A 23721-nucleotide genomic window follows, 5' to 3' on the forward strand; every position below is an offset into this window, starting at 1 on the left:
AAGAACAACAGAAGGACTTTGTGTGCTTTGTGAATGGTTTTCTGGGATAAGATGAGAAAGAGGGATTCATTCATCTCCCTTGTCAGTTTTTATGCGAGTAAGATGAAAGAGATTTGGGACATACATTGAAATTAAACTAAATAGTTTTGATGTAAAATTAAACATTTGCTGCTTTCCTTCTGCATTATTGGTTATTTTAATTCATCAGAGTTGGTTTGTTTGTTTTACAAAGACAGATTATTGGTCAGTTTTTAACAGTAATTCTGAAAATTTGGAATGAATATTTACAGAATATCAAGGTGAAATATAAAGCAAAACTTTTCTGGAGACCAGGGTTTGAATCCCTGCTTTGCCATGGAAACCTAGTAGGTGATCTTGGGCAAAGAGTCAAAGAAGCATCATCCATGTCTTTAATTTATTTCCAAGATAGTCAGTCTAAATGTTGATGACTGGGGTTACAAATTGAGAAAGCTCTGACTTTACAAAACAAAAACCAGTAAACATTCACAAGCTGAAACATGTCCAGAGAAGGGCAACCAAAATGGGTTATTTTTAATCGTGTCAGAAGTTACTTGAGAACATACTGCAATTTGCTTCTGGTGTGAGAGAAGTTGCCCAGGGTATGCCCAGATGTGTTATCATCCAGCTGGGAGGCTTCCCTCATGTCCCTGCAAGCTAGAGATGACAGATGAGAGCTCATCCCATCTTGCGGATTCAAACCGGCAAGCAACCCAACCTTTAGGTCAGCAGTCCAGCCAGCACAAGGGTTTTTTGAATGCGATTTCCTGCTTCTTGGCAGGGGGTTGGACTGGATGGCCCATGAGGTCTCTTCCAACTCTACTATTCTATGATTCTATGATTCTATAACCCATTGTGCCACTGAGGCTCCTTAACCAAAATGGTAAAAGATCTAGAAGCCAAGCTCAATGAGGAACAACTTAGGGAGGTCTGTATGTGTGCTGCCTAGAGAACAGAAGGTTAAGAGGAGACATGACAGACATGTTTAAATATTTGATAGGATGTTATATTGAGGAGGGGGAAAGCCTTTTTCTGGAGATTAGGACACAGAAAATACATTTAAACTGTAGAATTAATGCAGTTTGACACCACTTTAACTACAATGGCTCACTGTGGAATCAGGAGTTGTAAGGTGAGAAAGTTTATAGCTTTCTCTACCAATGAATGCTGGTACCTTACCAAACTACAAATCCCAGAATTCCATAGCACTGAACACTGGGAGTTGAAGTGGTGTCAAACTACATTGATTCTACAGTGTAGACATGCCCAGAGCAATGGATTCAATTTGCAGAAAAGAGGTTCCACCTAAACGAAGAATGTCTCGATGGTAAGAGCTGTTCAACTGTGGAAGATACTGCTGCAGAATGTGGTAGAGTCTCTTTTTCTGGAAGGTTTTAAACAGAGACTAGGTAGCCATCAGTCAGGAGTCCTTTGACTCCTGACTGATGGCTACCTAGTCCTGCCTGCATGGCAGGATGAGGTTAGACTGGATGGCCCTTGTGGTTCCATTAGTCTATGGCAACCCCTCCTCCCTTTAAATTGAAAAAGCCAATATAATAAGAAGGCAAGCAGTAAAAATACACCCAAACCCTTTCACAAAATATTCTGTGTGCAAGAGCAACTGAAAAAAGCTTTGGTATAAAATGAATGACAAATCCTTCACTACTCCCTCCCGCCCCCCGCTTTCCTGTAGATATACACAGTTGCCTTTGATCGCTCCAGCAGCGTTGTGCTTGCTCCCGCACCCCACTTGACCATGTAACGATCCTCAGCTTGATTGTCAAACACAATTATTGCTTCGGGTAACAATATGAAAGACAGCTGCAGTGAGGATGGAAGTCAAGCAGTGCAGGACATGGAGGCTGCGGCACCTGCCTCTTGCACGCAAAAGACAGAACAAATTACAACATTTGTCACCAAGGAACTGAGCATCAGCCCCGCATGTGACAGTCTTGCAAGCACCGTTTTCATCGTGTGCGCGGGCACCTCTTTTCAAATCTCAAGCAGGGAACAGATGTTTCATCAAAAGACACATTTAAAATAAAGATAATTATGCAGTAAGCAGCTTAATTACATAGGATTATTCAGGTCCATTTAATTGCTTGACAGCCTGAAAGCCTCCAAGTATTGGTGACAGAGACACCCATCTTTAACTGGGTTGCTAAACTCTCCAGGGCTGTGCAACAAATGTTGTCACTTAGTAATTTACAGGATATCAATTCCTGCAATGAGTCGAAGGAAAAGAAGTGCTGTGCATTCCTAACCAGAATCACAACGTTTATATTTGCATAGGTAGGGCATTATATTTGCTTCTGTAAAATATTCACAGCTCTAAACTGCAAAAATGGAAGCAAAGCAGTTATGGTGAGTTAAGTATTAATAAAGCTTCTAGCTTTAAATATCATCTAGCAACAGGATATCTTCCAGTTACTGCAATCTTCTGTCAATGCAATCACTACACTTGGAGGACTACCATTACTGCTGCAATTCTTACCAGCACTGCTATCTATTTAGACAATTTTTACCATTCTTTTACAGCCAATTCATTTATTACAGAAGCATCAATTACATTATAGCCTTTTATATATTAGAAAATGAGGAAAAGTACAAATGGCTCGTTCATAGGAAGCAGTAAATATGAATCACTTTATTGGGGTGGTTAGGATGGTTTCTAGAAGGCATTGGGATGTCATAGACCTTGCTGAATTTATGCATCATATCCATCACTTGCTTTTGGTCTTCCAAATATGGCTGCAAGGAATGCCATTTTTACACTAATGATAGTTCAGTAATGGGATTTGGTCAAAACCATTGAAATGTGCTTTGTGTGGAATCAGAATCTGGTTTGATTTCAGCTTTAATTGATGATTAAAATATAAGCTGTTATATAAGGCAAGTACAAATAAACTTCAGTTTGTTTCCTCACCCAACTCCAAAACCCATGTTTTCTGGATTAGGGCCTATGAATGTGGATAGGGGACATTTAAGCCTTTTACCTTATCATTTCCCCCTCCATTCAACCTCTCCCCTTCCATAGAGGAACAAAAATAAAATGCCTCAATTGATGCCAATTTAGATTTTAAAAAATATATTGACAGGAATCCAATTGAATAGTTACAAATGTATAATCACCATATTACATGGCTGTGCAGTGACTCCCAGGACAATCCTCTCCTTCATTTAACAGGCTGCAGTCACTGCAATCGATCGGATTCTGTTCCAACTTCAAATGGAAAATCTGACTGACATTTCCAGTTTGGATTTTGGATTTTTGTTTGGATTTTGGAATATTTGCATATTCGTGAGATATCTTCACAGTGGGTCCCAAATCTGAAAAAAAAAACCAAAGTACTTCTGGTCCTAAACATTTCAAATAAGCGATACTCTTTACTCAACCTGTACCATGTCTGTTCTTTTTCTTTTGCTCTTTTCTTAACTATGTTACAGTGTAGCAATAGCAAATCCAAGTGTAAAACATGTAACTGTCATTTCTTAAAAAAAAAAAAACCTTGAACAGAAGAATATTACATCCCACTTGCTAAAGAAAGTGCTATGCTATGAGGGCAATGACAAGCTTCTGCAGATTTCTTCTTTATGAAGGCACACTGGGAACAATTTCATTAAGCATCATTAAAAATGTCAGGAGAATTATCTTTTGAAGACATCAAAGCTTGTCATTAAAAGAAACCCCTCGGTTAAGATGAAAAAACGAATTGCAATTCAAAACTAGAGAAAGATGACTGCCATATATTGGCTTTATTCAAATTACAAAGTTGGATTCATTTTAAATTTTAAAAAGATGATGTGATGTATCCTCGTCCTACCCCCCCTCCCAAAAGCTACTTTGAAGGACTTAGTGGCAAAAATTAATAATATTAATTTTAATAATTAATAATATTAATTGCTGACCTAGCAACCCGAAAGATAGTTGCATCTATCAAGTAGGAAATAAGGTACCACTTATAAAAGTGGGGAGGAAAGTTTAACTAATTTACGACCTGGAATGAGGAAGTGCCGTCAGAGTGGATGATGAAGCAGCTGCTCCCCCCTGTGGCCAGAATCGAACATCCCCTCAGGAGAAGGTTAAATTGCCTCTGCATCTGTCTGTCTCGGTCTTTGTTTGATGTGTTTATGGGCATTGAATGTTTGCCCTATGTGTGTATAATGTGATCCGCCCTGAGTCCCCTTCGGGGTGAGAAGGGTGGAATATAAATACTGTAAATAAATAAATAATAATAACTTTATTTTTATACCCCGCCCCATCTCCCCAGTGGGGACTCCAAGCGGCTTACATGGGGACAAAGCCCGAAACATACAACAATAAAACGATAAAACAATTATTCCAACAGTAAAACATCAATATCAATAAAACCATCATAGTAATCAACATACAGCATAAAGTATTAAAAACAGGAGACTAAAACAAGGATCTGGGCCAAAGTGCAGAATATATCAAAATGGGAGAGGTAGTTTCTCAGTCAAAATAGTACATAAAGTGCAAAATAGTAGTGGCAGAAAATCCTATAGTTGGATGGGCAGATAATTCAACCTAATAATTAAGCTTATTATTGCTCATGGATGGTAAATAGAAGTGCATACCCCTTCCTACATACACATCTTTAAATATGATAAATAGGAAACATTTGACTAAGCAACATCAAAATATGGTCAATACAGCAAATGTTTTTAACATGGAAGAACACAGGAGAGTGGCAGCAGTTTGCTTTCACTGAGTCTACTGCCCCGTCTATTCCAACCACTGTTCGGTTAATTGAGTGGAACCTTTTTTGCACTTTGGCCTCAGTTTGTAGGAATTGAAGTAAACTAACAGCAAAGACTAGGAGGAAAGAGAACCCAGGCCATTGTGAATGCAGCTGGAAACATGGGAAAACAATGAATTAATGGAAACCGTCTCTACCAAGTAAGGACAGCTGGAGGATATGGAAATGAGTTTCTTACTTAGATATGCACCCCCTATGTTTTTTTTCAGCTGCTACTGCCATACTGCTCTGCAGAAGGACTTCTTCTTGTTGATTTCTTCTTTTGTGCCTTTGTTCAGATGAAAATATAAATAATGGGGTAGTTAGTGCCTTGCATTTTCTGTATTTTTCTGAAGTTAAAAATGGGTATCATGACAGCATTCATCCAACTGGCCAATTTTTCATATACATGGCTTGCTAAGTTACCATATTGTGGAGCCCAAGGTTCTGTAGGTTTATTCTTAAGTTGAATTTGTATGTAAGTTGGAACAGGTAATTTTTTTTAAGTGTAGCTCCAGCCAAATATACATTGGTTTTGGATAGCATAGGGAAGGGTTAACACCCCTGTGGTGTTTGTTTTCCTCACTGTGCCCCTATTCAGAAGATTTCGCCTCACTTCCTGTCTCTGTGATAATTGGATTTTGAAAAAATTGGCTTTTTGTGGAGACAGGGATTAATAATACATAAATAATAATAATAATAATAATAACAACAACAACAACAACAACTACTACTACTACTACTACTACTACTTTATTTTTCTATCCTGCCATCATCTCCCCGCAGGGACTCGGAGCGGCTTACACAAGGCCTATTATTTGCCTAACAAATAATAGGCAAAATAAATACATATAAATCAACAAACTTCACCCAGGTAAAACACATTAAAAACAAATAACACAATATAATAACAGTAAAACCAATTTAAAAACAGGATAATAACACAGAAGGATAAGTGATAAAGTTTCAGTTGAGATATATTTTCCCCAAGATAACTCTTTCAGGAGTGAATCTCTCTTCCCAGGGGTAGATTTCTCTCACTTCCTGTTGTCTGACTCCCATTCTTAATTCTGAATCGTATGTTTGTAACTCGGAGACTGCCTAGATACAATTTTTAATATGTAAAGTTTAAATATTTCTAGCACCCAAACATCACTCCAAGTGGCTTATAACAATTAAATCTGTAAAACAGTATCAAATAACACACTATATTGAAGCTACCCGTTCATGGAGCAATAGTAAGAGGCAGCATGGCGTAATGATTTGAGTGCTGGACTACAGTCTTGGAGACCAGGTTAAGTTCCTCACTTGACCATGGGAACTCACTGGGTGACCTTGGGCAAGTCATACAGTCTCAGCCCCAGAAAACTCCATGATAGGGTTACTGTAACAACACGAAGTAAGACAATGCCCTGGATCTCATTATTTATTTATTTAATTTTTATTCTACCTTTCTCTTGGCATGGGACAAAAGAGAGCTAGTAATAAAGCTAAAACAAAATAGAGCTAAAAGCCTGCTTATAAAAATGTTCTGTTATCATTAATTTTAAAAAAGCATAACATCATTTGAAAACATAACAATAAAGATGTGGCATGACTTTTCTGCGCTACAAATTAATCATCAAATACTTCTTTAAATAAAAAGGCTTCCACCTGCTGGTGAGAATAGTGCAGAGAGGCCAGCTTAGCTTTCTGTGGCATTTCCAGAGCAGCCACCAAAAAGGCCCTGCCCTGTAATGGTAATGAGTTTGAGACAAAGGATCTTAAAATTTGGGTGGGTTCAAACAAGAACCTACAGTTTGAAACTAAAACATGTGGGGTTTTACATGTCACAGATAGCCCTTCGAATTCTTTCTGGAAACTAAGTGATACTTAGGCCCTCGTACACTGCCATATAATTCAGTTTGAAACTGCATCATATGGTCAATGCAGGCTTATATAATGTAGTTGGTTGCAGTTAAATTGCATTATTTGAGTCTACACCAGTGCTTCTCAACCTGTGGGTCCTCAGATATTTTGGTTTTCAACTCGCAGTGTTTCTCAACCTGTAGGTCCCCAGGTGTTTTGGAGTTGTAGGCCAAAACACCTGGGGACTCACAGGTCGAGAAACACTGGTCTACAGTGAAGAATTTTCAGCTGTGTTCCCTGTAATGAGCTCCAGCCAGCACTCTGGATAAAAGTTAAAGATAACAAAATGCAAATAAACATGCATACGTTTGGAGCAGGCCCGTAGCCAGGATTTTGTTTCGGGAGGGGCTGGGATTTTGGTTCGGGGGGGGGGGGCTGAGTCTGGGCAGGAGAGGATCTACCCTAGCAAACCTTTTGTAGCGTTATCCCAATACTCCCATGCATATGGGATATATTGAGCATGGTGATCAGATCATGATATGAACAAACATAACAGTTTAAATAATAAATGAAAGGCCTTCTCGCGGACCACCATGAGAATTTTTTTGGGGGGGGCTGAAGCCCCTCAAGCCCCCCCTCCCCGGCTACATGCCTGGTTTGGGGAAACAAGCTCAAAAATGCACATGGGTTAGTTCTCTGTGTGTACACTTTTCCTATATTTGTCATCTCCCCCTCCCCCCATTTACCAAATGATGTTTTCCTGACAGAAATTGATCCAAACAAACAGCACATTCAAGGAATCATAAAGTCATATATGTCAATCTTTAATGATGCTTCCAGGTAGTGATGACACTTCCACTGGAAAAAATAGCAGGCTGTTGGAAGTATGCCAGCTGAAAAAAGAAAAATATTTCACCTTTGTTGATTTCTTCTTTTGTGACCTTTGTACAGAAGAAATATAAATAATGGGGTAGACAGTTCCTTGTATTTTCCTGAAGTTAAAAATGGGTATCATGACACCATTCATCCAACTGGCCAAGTTTTAATATGCATGACTTGCTAAGTTACTATATTGTGGAGCCCAAGGTATATTTCCCAGCTGTATGTCATAGTTCAGTGTCATGGTGTTATTGTTTAGCACAGGTTATAAATCAAGATTTATTTTCCACTTTGCTCTTATTAGTAATATAGCCCAAGGAAAACATTTCTCTTGCAAGCTCACAGAATAGCTTCTCCCTCCAGGAACATATATTTTGACAGAAAATGGTCCAGACTCAATAAGGGGAGGATAAAATTGAGAAAAAGGAAGGAGAGAGTTTGCAGCTTGTGTAGTCCCCCCCACTTCCTACACAGTGCTTTCTTATTCTGCCTTTTGAAACATTTTTTATTTGATGGCCTTTCAGAGATTCTGCCTAAAAGAAAGAAATATCCTTTCTAAGAAATTCTTTATCTTAAGGCCCTTCCAGACAGAGCCCAAAATACGGGGCCTGTCGGACTTTTACCAGAGGCATCCAAATGATGCCTCTGGTAAAAGAGAATTAATTTGGGATAAAGCAGGTAAACCCTGCTTTGACCTGAATTAATTAGAGACCCCATTAGATTCAGGTCTTCCTGAATGGGATATTGGGCCTGTGGGAATTGACTCTCGGATGCTCACACCCCCTTCCCCAAACCACCCCCAATCAGCTTTAATAGGTAAAAAATGCACCAGGCCATCATTAATCTCCTCTGGCAGGCCTCCTACCATGTAGAAATGATGTGACAGGAGATGGGGGGGGGGGGGAAGAGGAGGAAAATCGCTCCCCCCCCCCAGCTTCCTGGAACATCATTTCTACACACCAGGAGGCCAGCCGGAGGAACTTAATGCTGGTCTGGTAAGTTTTTAAAAAACTTTTAAAGCTAGTTTGGTAAGCCTTCTAGGTGTCTGGGTGCCCTCCCAGTAGGCATCTAGACACCCCTCTGAGAAAGCCTGGGTTTTGGGGAAAGGTGTGCGGACCGAAATCCATGCCAAAGCAGGTTTTTAAATCCATTTTGGAGCAGATTTGGGCCCTGTCTGGAAGGGCCCCTAGTGAGCAACAAAGACAATCCCTGGTTTTCATGAATGTGCTGTTGCATACTCTTCAACATTTAACGTATAAAAATCAAGATACAGTTGGCGAAGCAACACTAGAATGTGGTCAAGATGAGTTGGAGAGGGTGTCAAAGTTTGCTTTGGCCTCAGTCTACAGAGAAAGGCAACATTGAACTCACTTTTCTCCTGTCTCTCTTGTTGTCAAGTGTAAACTAATTTTGCACTTTAAACTCAGCACTGGAAGCATACGATAGGCACACAAGTGAGTAGAATTGAGAGAAAAACTGGGACACTTTAACAGCAGATGAAAAAGTGGGATGAAAAGAATCAGGATTGTCTGTCAAATTGTGGCATTTGGAAAATATGCTATTGTTCAGAATGCAGCGATTGATCTTATTTGGTTTGTGCTTTCAAAATAATAACATAAAGAGCCAAGGTTGTTATCAACTGAAAAAAAATATAAGTAGAAGAATCACTTGCTCTTCTTCACATACTCACAATGGCAATACAGATATTAAAGTTAAGTCTTTTATATATCATGAGATACTATTTAATCTTTCAGTTGAATCTACTGGTGATAGGATTGTAAGATTAAAACACACATAACTTTTTTCAATGCTTGAATTGATGTCCTTGTTTCATTTTGATTGTGATGTTGTTTTAAAAAGATTGAGGCCACCATTCAGAATCCTATGTGTACTTTGTGCGTGCAGGCAAATCCTTTCCTCACTTTAATGAAGATACAGCCTATGATTCTGGAGGAGAAGGAATGCTCACAGGATTTCCTTCTCTTCAGTGAGGTTTGTGGTGGAGTGTGCTTCAGGCAAGTTTTTGGTGAAGGATTAATCATGGATTAATTGGACTGTGCTGAAAACTCCTTACTGAATCAAGAAATCAGTGTGTTAAACAGCTTGACCTACAGAACTTTTGAATCATCATCATCACCACCACATTATTTACTTTCTCTTGCTCAATCCCCGCACTTGCTGTGCTCAAAATACAGTGATAAAATCTTATTTTATAAACCTGTGATTAATGCAATTGATAGTTTCTCCAGACTGTCTACATGTCTTAGGATTTGGCAGGAAGTGTAGCTATTATTTTTATTTGCCACTGTATTCAACATATTGCAGATCAAGAATAGGTCTCTCCAGCCACCTAAGAACCCACCCCCAAGACACCAGAAATGGAAGACAATCGTCCTCAAATTATGAGGGATCGCCTAAGTAAGTACTAAGTAAGTATTCAACATATGGCAACACTATGAATGAGAGACATCCAAGAGTCTGGTCATCAACTGCCTTGCTTAGGTCTGCAAACTCTGGGTAAAGGGCCTTGTTAGTTAGTGTGGACCATCCCACAGTATTTTACATTCTATATCACCATTTAATGATGAATGCTTGGAAAAGCACATTACTTTCTAATGCATGTATCCACTTTTTATAACCACTGGTATTAAAAATGTAGTTACATGTTACTTAGATGGAATTCTCATTGTACTGTGTTGTAATGAATGATCACCAAATATTTCTTATGACATCAATTACCTTGTTGTCACACTGTCAAAAGTGGACTTTGAGATTCTTAGAGAGAGCACCTTTTTAAGAGGTTGTGAGGTACTGTTTCCAATATACGTCAAAACCTCTGAGGATGCCTGCCATAGATGTGGGCGAAAGCTCAGGAGAGGATGCTTCTGCAACATGGCCATACAGCCCAGAAAACTCACAGTAACCCAGTGATTCCAGCCATGAAAGCCTTCGACAACACATTGACCATGGAATCATGTCAAGAGACCTAGATATTCCTAGAGATGTGTTCTATTAGGTAAAAAAAAAACCCCAGCATTTTCTTTATTCAGGGTTTTTCACTTTCACAGAGCTCCTAGTCGCTAACTCCAGTGAAAACATAGAGCTGATTGTACTTAAGACACTTTGTGATCTCTGTTTCCCAGTTCCACAGTACAGACATGGGGAATAGATTTTACCTTATTGTTTTGTATATATTTTTTCATGTTGACGTGCAAAGAGAATAAAGTGTTATCCCTGGCTAAATACTAGGCTTGCTCAAATAATTCGATTTTCCCGTTACCCGTTATTAATTCGTTATTTTCGTTTGTTTTGAAGCAATATAGAACCTTGGTTGTCCACACGTCTGGATATCGCGGTTTCGAATCGCAAGAGGCCGTTTTTTCTTATTTCTTCGGTTTTTTCGTTAGGAAAAAAAAGCTTTTGCAAATCACCCAAACTCCTTTCCTTTTGCCCCTCAGCCAATGGGAGGCTCAGCCAATGGGAGGGGGCGAGGGGGAAGGAGGCCGAGGAGGAGGAGGAAGACGGAGGGGGGAAATGGCCGCCGCCGCCGCCTCGCCTCAGCTCAGGCCTGGAGAGACTGAGAGGGGCCCGGCGGTGAGGAGGAAGAGGCCCGGGATGCGAGGGGGTGTGGGCCAGGCCCGTCCTTGGCTGCTCCCAGGGGCCCAGATTCGCACCCTCCCTCCCCCCAATACAGGTCTCCAGTCCATACCACGCTACATGAACTTGAATGGATACTGTGGTTGTGTTGTCGAAAGCTTTCATGGCCGGGATCACACTGTTGTGGTATGTATTCCGGGCTCTATGGCCATGTGCCAGAAGCATTCTCTCCTGACGTTTCACCCACATCTGTGGCAGACATACTCAGAGGTTTTGACGTCTGTGCAAAGCTAGGCAAGTGGGGTTTATATATCTGTGGAAGGTCCAGGGTGGGAGAAAGAACTCTTGTCTGTGGGAGGCAAGTGTGAATGTTGCAATTGGTCACCTTGATTAGCATTGAATAGCCTTGCAGCTTCAAAGCCTGGCTGCTTCCTACCTGGGGGAATCCTTTGTTGGGAGGTATTAGCTGGCCCTGATTGTTTCCTGTCTGGAATTCCCATTTTCTGGGTGTTTCTGGGAAGGTAATGGCACTCCATGTAGTCATGCCGGCCACATGACCTTGGAGGTGTCTATGGACAACACTGGCTCTTGGGCTTAGAAATAGAGATGAGCACCAACCCCCAGAGTCAGACATGACTGAACTTAACGTCAAGGGATACCTTTACCTTTACCTACACACACACACACACACACACACACACACACACACACACACACACAAGCAGGGACTATATATATATATATATGTCCTGCTCACTTCAAAGGATCAGTCTGAACGCAGATCAGAGATGGCTGCTCTCAAATCCAATCTTTATTGAAGAACACATGACTTTGGAAAAGTCAGGAATGACCCAATGTTTACATACAACTATTTTTATAACTTTTGATGCTACGTAACACCACACGTAAATATCATCATCAAGTCCCACCCCACAATATCACATTACTACTTTACTATTTTCACACACTAGACCAATTATAATTGTTTATACTTTCAGCCCCAAGTTCCCAGGCATATTCTATCTTCTTCTGCCAGGTGCTCCTGGGATTGTTTATGTTATGACTCCCAGTTACAGGGCTGAATTACCAAAGCCCTGTAACTGGGTTCCATGACATGGTGCCCTCCTTTTCTTCGTCCTCCCCTTCGGTTCTTCTTTCATCACAAGCCTGAAACAAAACAATAATTCTATGTGTCCATTTTGTCCAAAGTACCCATATATTTTTTCAGTAAGCTACGATGGAATACAGGGTGTATTTTCCCTAAACTTTTTGGCAATGTCAACTGGAAAGTCACCTCGTTGATAACACCCTGTATTCTAAATGGTCCAATATATTTAGGGCCCAATTTTTTCGAAGGTAGCCCCAGTTTGATGTTTTGGGTACTTAGCCACACTAAATCTCCTTTCTCCAATTTATCACCTTCCACCCTCTTTCTGTCTGCGAATACTTTATACTTTTTATGTGCTTCTTTTAAGGATGCAGTCACTTGACTCCAGCATTCCATCATTTGCGCTTTCCATTTCCCTGCCTCTGTTCCCTCATTCTCTGTCCATCTCGGCAGCTGGGGCAGAGGCTGTATTTCATACCCGTAAACTACCTCAAAGGGGGTTTTATTTGTTGCTGAATGTATAGTCGAATTAAAAGCTAGTTCTGCAAAAGCCAACCACCGAGACCAGTCATTTTGTCTCATGTTAGAGTACATTCGAAGGAACTGCCCAAGTGTCTGCTGAGTACGTTCTACCGCCCCATTTGTCATGGGGTGAAAAGCAGAACTTAAACTCCTTTCTGCTCCTAGCATTTCCAGGAATTTTTCCCAAAATTTTGCTGTGAATTGTACTCCTCTGTCACTGACAATTCTACTGGGACATCCATGCAGTTTGTAAATGTGGTTTATGTACAATTCAGCTAGTTTCTCGGCTGATGGTAGTTTCGTCAGTGCTATGAAGTGGGCCTGTTTAGAAAACAGGTCCAATACTGTCCAAATATAACGATGTCCTTTGCTAACCGGTAGTTCCCCCACAAAGTCCATAGCTACACATTCCCAAGGTCTGGTAGGTTCTGCTACTGTTTGTAATAATCCCATTGGCTTCCCTCCTCTCGATTTATTTCTGGCACAATCATCACATTGAACAACATAATTTTTTATGTCCTTCCTCATCCCTGGCCACCAGCAATGTTTTGCTATTGCTTTTGTTGTTTTTGTAATTCCTGTATGACCAGCGCTCTGGTTGTTGTGAAAACGATGCAAAATCTTGATCCTTAATGTTGCTGGGATATACAGTTTTTTGTTCACAAACCAAAATCCCCCCTTCTGCTCCCCCTGTTCTGCATTGGATGCGATCCACTGGTCTCCTTCATAAGACTGTTTCAGCTCGTTTCCCCAATTATCTTTTCCGTCGAGTTCAACCATAGCAGTGTTCTCTTTTTGGGTTTGTGCTCTTGTCCTGACAGCTAAGCCCCATTGTTTGTCAGAGAATATTGTTCCCTCTTTTGCTGTGGGTATTCCTTCGTGTTGAGGCATGCGTGAAAGAGCATCCGCCAAGACATTCTGCTTCCCTTGAAAAAACTTTAATTGGAAATCGAATCTGCTGAAGTATTGCGCCCATCTAATTTGTTTGGGGGACAATTTTCTAGGAGACTTTAAATACTGTAGGTTCTTATGGTCAGACCAAATTTCAAATGGGATTCCGCTTCCTTCGAGGAAGTGTCGCCAGCATTCTAAGGCTTTTAATATGGCTAGTGCCTCTTTTTCCCATATCGGCCAACATTTTTCAGTTTCGCTGAACTTCCGGGACAAATATCCACAGGGTTTTAAGTTCCCATTTTGATCCTTTTGCAATAGTACTGCCCCATACGCACAGTCTGAGGCATCGCAATGGATTATGAAAGGGCTCCTGATATCGGGGTGTTTTAGAATGGGTCCTTCTGTGAAGCATTCTTTTAGGGTTTCAAATGCCTTTTGGCATTCTGGCGTCCAACTCAGTTTGGCGCCAGGAGCTTTTACTTTTGCTGTCTCTCCTTTCCCTTTTGTTTTTAAAAGCTCAGTAAGGGGTGCAGTTATTTGCGCGAAGCCTTTTATGAAGGATCTATAAAAATTTGCAAACCCCAGAAACGATTGCAATTGCCTCCTTGTTTGAGGCACTCCCCATTCTTTTACATCTGCTACTTTAGCTGGATCCATAGCTAACCCTTCTGGAGATATCCGATACCCCAGAAAGTCAATTTGAGTTTTATTGAATTCACATTTGGACAGTTTTGCGTACAGCTTTGCTTCTCTTAGTCTCTGCAAAACTTCCCGGACCAATTTTACGTGCTTTTCCTTATCTTCAGTTACGATCAAGATATCATCAAGAAATATGAATACCCCTCTGTACAATAACGGGTGTAGTATTTCATTTATAAGCTGCATAAAGCAGCCGCCTCCGTTTTTTAACCCGAAAGGCAAAATTTCGTATTCAAAATGGCCGAATGCGCAGGAAAATGCAGTTTTCCAAGTATCCTCCGGTTTGATCCTTAATTTATGATACGCTTCAATTAAATCCAGTTTAGTAAATATGCTCCCTTTCTTCAATACGGTAATTAAATCCTTGACTAAGGGCATAGGGTATTTATTGTCCTTAGTAATTGCGTTTAAATTTCGATAATCAATGCACAATCTTAGGGAGTTGTCTTTCTTTCTCCTAAATAACACTGGGGCCCCGAGAGGAGAATTGGATGGCTTAATGAAGCCTCGCGCCAGGTTTTTATCAATGTATTTCCTCAATTCCTCCTTCTCCTGCACAGACATGGGATACACTTTTGGTTTGGGTAAGCTTGCTCCTGGGGTTATTTCAATTTCTACTTCTATATTCCTTTTAGGAGGCAATTTACTGGCCTCTTTCTGATTGAAAACATCCACAAAGTCCCTGTATTCAGGTGGCAATAGCTGTGGGTCTATTTCCCCTGCTTCATCTTCCTCGTCCTCCTCTTCTGCAATTTTGCTTATCTCCCATTGCATCTGCTGTTCTTTGAATGCTAGGCTTTTTCCTCTCCAATCTACTTCAGGATTTGCCTGTTCGAGCCATGGTATCCCTAATATTACGTGGTATGTGGCAATAGGGGCTATCACAAAGGATATTCTTCCTTCCCATTTGCCTATTTTACATGGGATTCCTCGTATTTCCTTTGTAGATACTTCCCCAGCAGCGACTGATCCATCTAGCTGCGAAAATGCAATTGGGGAGTCAAGCGCCATCTGCTGGCATTTCAGCGCTCCTGCTAACTCCGGGGTTATGATATTTCTAGAACACCCACAATCCACAAATGCCTTGCAGGTGGCCCGATTTTCTAGCCCTGAGAGGCAGATTGGCACTACTATCATGCGGTTGTCCCGACTCACCAGTTTTTCTGAAGATTCTGGGGCCTGCACCTCCTCTTCCGCGCGCCTCCCGGTTGCTGGCTTGGGCTTTGGGGCTTTTGGCGGCTCCCCCTTCCGGGCCCAGCATTCTGCTGCTCGATGGCCCGTCTTCCCACATACAAAGCATCCCGGTTTAGGTTTGTTGTCATCTCCTCTGGAGGGAATCCCCGGCCTCCCTCCGGGTCTTTCCTGCTTCCTCGTTTCTCCTCGGCCCCTCGCCACCGGTCTTTGCTGGCCGCTGCCGCTCCTGAAGCGCTTTACTTGGGCCAGGGTGGATTCGACGCGCCCCGCTAGTTGAATCCATCCCTGGAGCGTTTCGGGGTCGTCTCTGTGCGCTGCCCAGCTGAAAATCTCGGGGCGCAGTCCCTCTTTAAATAATTCCACTTTGGTCACTTCAGACCATTCTGGTACCCTTTCAGCGAGGTGAAGGAATTCCTCTGCGTACTCGGGCACTGTTTTGTCCCTCTGCTTTATTCCTTTCAGCTGGTCTCGAGCCCTCAATTGCTCTAGCCGGTCTCTGAACCGGTTTTCCAGTGCGGCGAGGAAGCGGGGCACTGACCTCAGGCATGGGTCGCGTCTGGCATGAAGCTGCACATACCAGCTGGCTGCTCCTCGCTTTAGTGTGTTGCCGATGGCTCGAACCCTGCTTGCCTCGGAGGGGAATGTGTGTGCATTGTCTTCCATGTATCCTCTGATGCTAATTAGAAAAAAGTTCAGTTCATCTGATTCCCCTCCGTATTCTAGTTTGAGGTCTTCCCTTCTAGGCATCCATTCTGCAGCTCGTTGATGCTGTCTGGGAGGCATGGGGAAGGGTTGCATCAGGTTTCCTCGGGCGGCTCCTTGGAACACGCCGCGCCCCACTCCGGTGGTCATTCTGCGCGGCTCCCGAAAGTCTGCCGCCGCTGTCGGCTCTTCCGCCCATCCGCATACTGGCCTTGCTGTAGCCCCCTCATCTCGCCTTTCCTCGTCGTACGGCACATCCTCCTCCTCTTCCTGGATCCCCCGCTCCTCTCCGCCTTCGTCTGCAAATCCACTGGACCCGATCCCTGGCCCCAGTGGCCTTTCCACCCCGACGCCCATTCGGGGGGTTGGGAGCTCTGTTGGAGATGGCGGCCTCAGAGTTCCCAGGGCTCGCTGACGCTCCACTTCTCGCGCCATTCTGTCCCGGAACTCCAGCTCCCGCCAGTATTCCTCAACTGGTTTCTGACTTAATTGTCCTGCTCACTTCAAAGGATCAGTCTGAACGCAGATCAGAGATGGCTGCTCTCAAATCCAATCTTTATTGAAGAACACATGACTTTGGAAAAGTCAGGAATGACCCAATGTTTACATACAACTATTTTTATAACTTTTGATGCTACGTAACACCACACGTAAATATCATCATCAAGTCCCACCCCACAATATCACATTACTACTTTACTATTTTCACACACTAGACCAATTATAATTGTTTATACTTTCAGCCCCAAGTTCCCAGGCATATTCTATCTTCTTCTGCCAGGTGCTCCTGGGATTGTTTATGTTATGACTCCCAGTTACAGGGCTGAATTACCAAAGCCCTGTAACTGGGTTCCATGACATATATATATATATATATATATACACACAATATATATCACACACCAATTTAACAAAGTTTCAGCCACAAAAACAAAGTTTCTGAAGTAGAACAATGACTTTCACAGTAAAGACAACCCAATTTAACAGGAAATAAGACTTTCAAACCAGGAACAGATTTCTGCAATTATTAAAAAATGGTTTATTATAAAAGCTATGAAAATTCTCCAAAAATCAGAGGATAAGGGAAACGTTCCAAATTTTGGTGAGCTATCAGTGTTAAATGTGTTCTACCACTGTACCAAGTTTGAAGAAGATCACTCAAAAAATGAGGGTGGGAGAGTCCTGTAAAGTCCTCTCCCTCTGTGCTGTTTTTGGGAATTGCGCATGCGCGTCCGCCATTAACGAATTAATTTAGAAAATAACGAATTTTCGTTAATTTTGAAATTTTTTGGGGGCCAAATTCGGAAATACCATCAGAAACGAAAAGCTGCCCCCCTCTAGTTTTGAAACGAGTTTAGAATCAAATTTTTCATGGATCGATCAAGCCTACTAAATACATTTAGGTGAGCCATTGTAATGTAGGAAAGTGGACCAGGGAATAACATTTCACTTCCAGAGCAAAATAAACTGCTAATCTGATAATTGTGGCATTGTCACATATTATAGTTCTATCCCAAGTGGCAACTTCTTTCTTAGTTGATTTTGCCTACCAGTATCCTATTGCTGTTCTACCTTGTATTATAGTGCAATAGTGATGGAGCTGAAAGGAAAAGAGTGGGAAAAAGGATTGACATGGGTATGCCCTTTGCAGGTTCTTAATGCAAGATCTTTTTCCCTCTCATCACACGGACTAAATCAAATAGCTGCCTTATGACTGCTACTGGAAGCTACAGGCTATAACAAGCACACTGTGTATGTTCTCTTCAAAGACTGAGATATCTTGGAGAGCTCATGTGACAATGAAGGATGTGTAGAAAGCACCTCGATAGATAGATTGATTTTGATTGTAGGGCTCTGTGACAAAGCAAAGTGCAGTACCAGAACTGACAGCAGGTTATATTTTAAGGCATTTCTCAAATTGATACAATCTCAGCAAATCCAGGCATTACCTGCATGAGGAACGGTGGCTAAGACCTTGCTGTTGATCGTGTTAGATGGTGAAGCACTAACAGATTTCAGTTTACAGTTGCTGTTGCTGTTATCCTTGCTGCAATGCAATTCCACACCATGTGGACACACACACATACACAAAGCTTAATGATAATGCTAGATAGATAACTGCATATGCACAAAGCAGCCCAAAGACAGAGGGAATCCATTTTCATTAAATACAGCTTTGAAACAACTGGAATCTTGGTTTGGGTTGAGATCAGAATGACGTCATGCACTAAATAGTGGGTCTGGGCATGGCCCCATGTAAGCCACCCCGAGTCCCTTCGGGGAGATGGGGCGGGATATAAGAATAAAATTATTATTATTATTATTATTATTATTATTATTATTATTATTATTATTTTGTCCAATATACCCCATTTCCAAATTGTCAGCAGTTACTGGATGATGAAAATATTTGACTCATCTTACAAAGTCACTAAATTGCTCTTCATTATAATGATTACCAATGAAGGCTGCTTCCTCCAGGTTTCATCTCATTGGAGAAGCAACAGGGAAAAATAGATTGATGCTATTGCAGCTTATCTTTTGTAAGAATTTATGGAAAACTTGCATTTTAACATCACATTTACTTCAAAAATGCCAGTATCATAACCCTTTTTGAAAAAAGGCATAGAACAGATTGTGGAAACTATTGAGGTACCTCCCTTTTAACCTCTACCAGAAAAATCCTCGCAAGTATCTTCACAAAATGCCTTCTAGGTATCTCAGAAGATGCTGCTGCTGCTCAATCACATAGTCGTTTCCGACTCTTTGTGACCTCATGGACCAGTCCACGCCAGAGTTCCCTGTCGGCCGTTGCCGCCCCCAGTTCCTTCAAGTTCATGCCAATCATTTCAAGGATACCGTCCATCCATCTTGCCTCTCTTCCTTTTTCCTTCCATTTCCCCCATCATTCAGCCAATGCAATATAAATTGCAGTTTGCACTAGCTGCAGCTTCTAAGTCATCTTCAAGAATAAAATTCACTGTAGTAGTCCAATCAACATGTTACCAATGCATGGTGATGGTAAGCTATGCACTTTGAGCCACAGGGTCCATGTAGCCCTCCATTGTCAAAGATGGATCCCATAGTACTCCCAACCTATATACCTGCTTCTTCTGGTAACAATATCCAGGTTGGCCTTCTTGCCCAGTTCCTGAGGTCCACAATCTATACAGTCTCCATTTTATTGGGATCAGTTTTTGTTTACTGATAGTCATTCAGAACCAATGGTGAGGTATGATGGAACTTCAGTCCAAGGCTACCCAGAGGACCATACATTCTCCATCCCAGTATTATAGTACTATCATCTTTTATTATGCTTATGATCTGATGCCTTATGAAATGCAGGTCATGAAATATTTAAATTAATACAGTAAGTATAGCTAATAATGATTTTTCTGCCCTGAGAACACAAAATTAGAGTGTGTATAAACTTATTCAGGCAATAACACACATACCAACACACATACATACAAACATTTAAAAAAATAATAATGGCTAACATATGATGATGGCTATACTGTCCTTAGCATCAGCATCACCAACTGATTTCTCCATAAACATGTTCATATTAACCAGACTAGATTTCTTTTTAACAGAAATTAGAAATAATTATAATTAATTAGAAATAATGAACTTGATTCTTCGGTGCTCTGTTGCTGGTGAAATCCTTTTTAATTCACAGAAGAGGTATTTCCCACTTGTTAGAAGATCAGTATAGTGCAAAAGAAAAGAAACCCCAAATCCAGAAAGTTTTGGATAAGATTTTAAAAAATAATGTACAATGACTATACCTGTAGGATTGATATCCATGGTTTCATTTATAAACACCCAACAAAATATGTCATCTCTAGCCATTTTCTAGGTTTTCCAGCATGACTCTATAATATTTCAGAGTCAGAAGAGCTTCCTTTTTAATAGGGTTCACAATTATCCAGTAACGCACAACATATAGGGGTCATACTGTATTGCACTACATGTATGTAATAAATGTATGTAATAAATGCACACATACGTAAAAATGAGGCTACCAAGAGTTGATATTCATAATATTTTTAAGTTCATATGTTTCCTGTGCCTGCTATAATAAAACTATAAAAACTTTTAAAAGAAAAAGTCCCCATTAAAATACACATTTTTGATGGCCTTCCTGATACAGAGCTTGAAATGTATCAGGATTTAGATTTATATTGCTTGGATCAATACATTTGTCTCTTATGCCTGCTAAATTTGGGGTGGTACACTTTTGTGGTACTTATCTTTTGCTGTGCTATACACACTTAATAGGCAAGCATGCCTCAGGCTCCCTGACTTTAGTGAAACATGTTGAATTGCACCCAAGTGTACTATTGTTCTGACAGAAGGAATACTACTCTGATAGAAAGAGTCTTTTGTTGATGAAACTCTTTTAATCAAGGAAAGGAACTACTGAATGGACTGAATATATAAATAAGACTGAAGCTTAAGCATTAATTCATGTGGCTATCTCCGGAGCTTTTACACACAGACACGCTAACAACAATTTGGTTTCAATTTGAATGTATTATCCTAATCTTGTTAAATCATACAAGACTACAAAGTACAATGAAAGAAAATATGAATGATAGGAAATACAATAATAAGCATTATGATTGCAATAGCTTATCATTATAACTCTAGTATCTTATTATCATTGCACTTTCTGTTCCCATTAAGAACAAACAAAACTCCCTGACTAGCAGGGAAAAAATAATGGTAACTGAATGCTGATTTTGAATGTTCAAGATTATTTTAATGAGTTGCACATAGAAATTGGGCATCTTGTATTCTCACTTTTTTCCAGACAGATTTGAAAATAGTTTTAAAACAATATAAAAATATTTGGAATGTCATACTCAAATCTCTTTGTGGTTATGTGCTGTTTGCCAAGGTATGAAGAGCAGTATAAAGGAGCAAGCAAGATTTTACCCACATTTTCAGCAGTTGAAGCCAATTGAACAACATCAGTGGCCTGGATTTGCTGCAGAAATGCAAGAAAATATGCTGTGTGGGGTCAACTTGTTTACAAACTCTAGACTAGGAAGACAAGAGAAAAGTATGCTTATGCATATATGAATTAAATAACAATATGCAGAAGCAACATTTTGACAAGGTCATTTCTAAGTCAGTTTCATGCTAATTCAGGCATAACAGAAATGTGCAGTGTAAGGGGACTAAGAATATGTGTATACAGCCAACTGTTAGTCCAAATTTCAATAGATAAATTATACCAATTAGATTTACCTATATAATGGCGCATCACTCAACCATTGGGTGAATGGGTCTGCTGTAGTTTCAACTAATCAACAGATTTTCAGCCAGCATTGTGTGAATCATCTCTAAGTTTCTTTATTATGCATTTCTTAGATTTATGAGCTATATAAAAATAACTCTCAGGGCAACATGTAATAAAAAGAAATAAAATCTAAAATCCATAAACCTCAAAGAAAAAGCAGTACAATAAAACAATCAATAAATCCAGGAGAAACCAAAATAGAACAGGCATCGACAGAATGGAGGCCTACACATATTACAAAGTTACAGCTACAATATAATGCAAAAAGAAAAGTAGAGTGGATTCAATAGTCTGTAAGAACAAAAGCTTTTGCTAGGAAGTGCTGGAGAGACAATATAATTGGTTCTAAAACCCTTTTTGGGGAGACTATTTCATAAATAGAGAAGGAGAAAAATTATTTTGAGCAACTGTTCTGTTCAGTACCCAAGAGTATATATCTCCAGTCTGCAGAGGCTGACCAAGGAAAGGGAAGGCTAATCCAAAAGTGATAACTAGTATCTTTAGAAGCAGATGTGCAATCAATAATATCTAGAGTCCTGAGCTGAGTTCAAAACATAAGATGGAGGTGCTAGAAAGATTAGTACAGATTGAGCTAGAGGACAGAAAAGTATGAAACCACAAATATACAAGGATGTCAGGAAGTCCTGTACATGCTGTCCACACCATCAAAATGGCTTTGGCTGAACTAATTTATAGTCAGCAGTACATTAGTCCTGCTGGCCTCATTAACTCAGCGTAATCTACTTAAGGCAGAGCATCTCTGGCATGTTTTGTTCTCTTCATTTAAGCTGTTGATGTACAACAAGATGCAGAACTTCTATCTCCTCACAAATGCTGCCAGAGTTAAACCAGGCCACCATCCTCCTGTGGCTTTGACTGCAAATCATCTTGCCCCTGTTGCTCCTGTTCTCCTTCCCCTGAGGAATACTCCTTCAGGTAAGTCATGAAACCAGTTGCCCACATATCCCTGTGTATAAAGGCCCCCAACATTGGGACCTTTTATTATAATATCAAAGTTTGGGAAGAATGTATGGAAAGGAAACTGGTCCACCCATTATTTATGTTTGAAGTCTTTGGATGCAGTAAATTTAGGACACAGTTATGACGTGTCTTGATTCTTTTAACTTCCTTTAGTTCTCATTTCCCATGACTGTCAAAGGTTTCTGCCTCAGGCGATTGACTCATGCCCATCGACCTGAAGAGCCCTTCACAGTTTGGCTCACTAGAAAAAGAAAAAAGGATATTCATTGGAGCAAGCACTCTTGAATTTTGTTGTATCTGAAAGCGCAGTGCCATGCATAATACAGAAATATTTCAGCTACAACTATGTGCTAAACAATTGGGCTTCATTTACACTTAAATTTATAATAAGGCCTGACTGGCACAAACTCAGATATCTGACAATGGTCAATGCTTCTGGTTTGTTTTGTGTTGGCAGCTTCACAAACAGTGACTTTAAGTGTTTTGTAATTTTGATATGCTTTTCAACACTGTAAATACCAGCCTACATTTGGATTGGCAAGAAATGCCCCCAAATTGCAGAAGAACCTAAATTAAAATGAAATCTGAAAACTAAACTATGTACAATAAGCTAAGATATACATGCACATTTTAGCTGACATTATTTTTTACCCATGCCATGTATTATAAAGGTCTCTGTGGAGAAGCTCTGCTTTTTAGCACAGTGAAGACTGCATGCATTGAGTGGAAAACAACATAAATGGTTGAATTCAGTTTTAAAATATCTGGTTAAAGGGTTGTCATAAATCATAGAATCACAGAACTGGAAGGGACTTCGATTGTCATTTGGTCCAATTCCCTAAAGTTGGGCATCTGATCTCTGATTAAAGAAATCCAAAGTCAATCACTCTGAGGAGCACTGTTGAAGAGCTCCTATTGCCAGAACGTTCTTCCTAATGTTTAGGTGGAACATGTTTTCTTTTAATTTGAAACTATTGGTTTGTGTCACTATCTTCTATTTGGCTGTGTCTGCACTTGGCAAAATATTCCAGAGTATTGTGCTCTAGAGCTGCCTCAGTTGCAGCAGAGGAGTACCCCAAAACTATTTTACAGTTTGGATGGTTGGTTGGGCAGTTTGTGCCCTGTCCTCCTGGGGTCCACCACCATTGCTACTCTCTCACAAACCCCAAAAAACTTCCTTTCTGAGCCTTGTTGATGACTTCACTGCT

Source organism: Anolis carolinensis, chromosome 2, assembly GCF_035594765.1.
Source record: "Anolis carolinensis isolate JA03-04 chromosome 2, rAnoCar3.1.pri, whole genome shotgun sequence".
Taxonomy (NCBI): domain Eukaryota; kingdom Metazoa; phylum Chordata; class Lepidosauria; order Squamata; family Dactyloidae; genus Anolis; species Anolis carolinensis.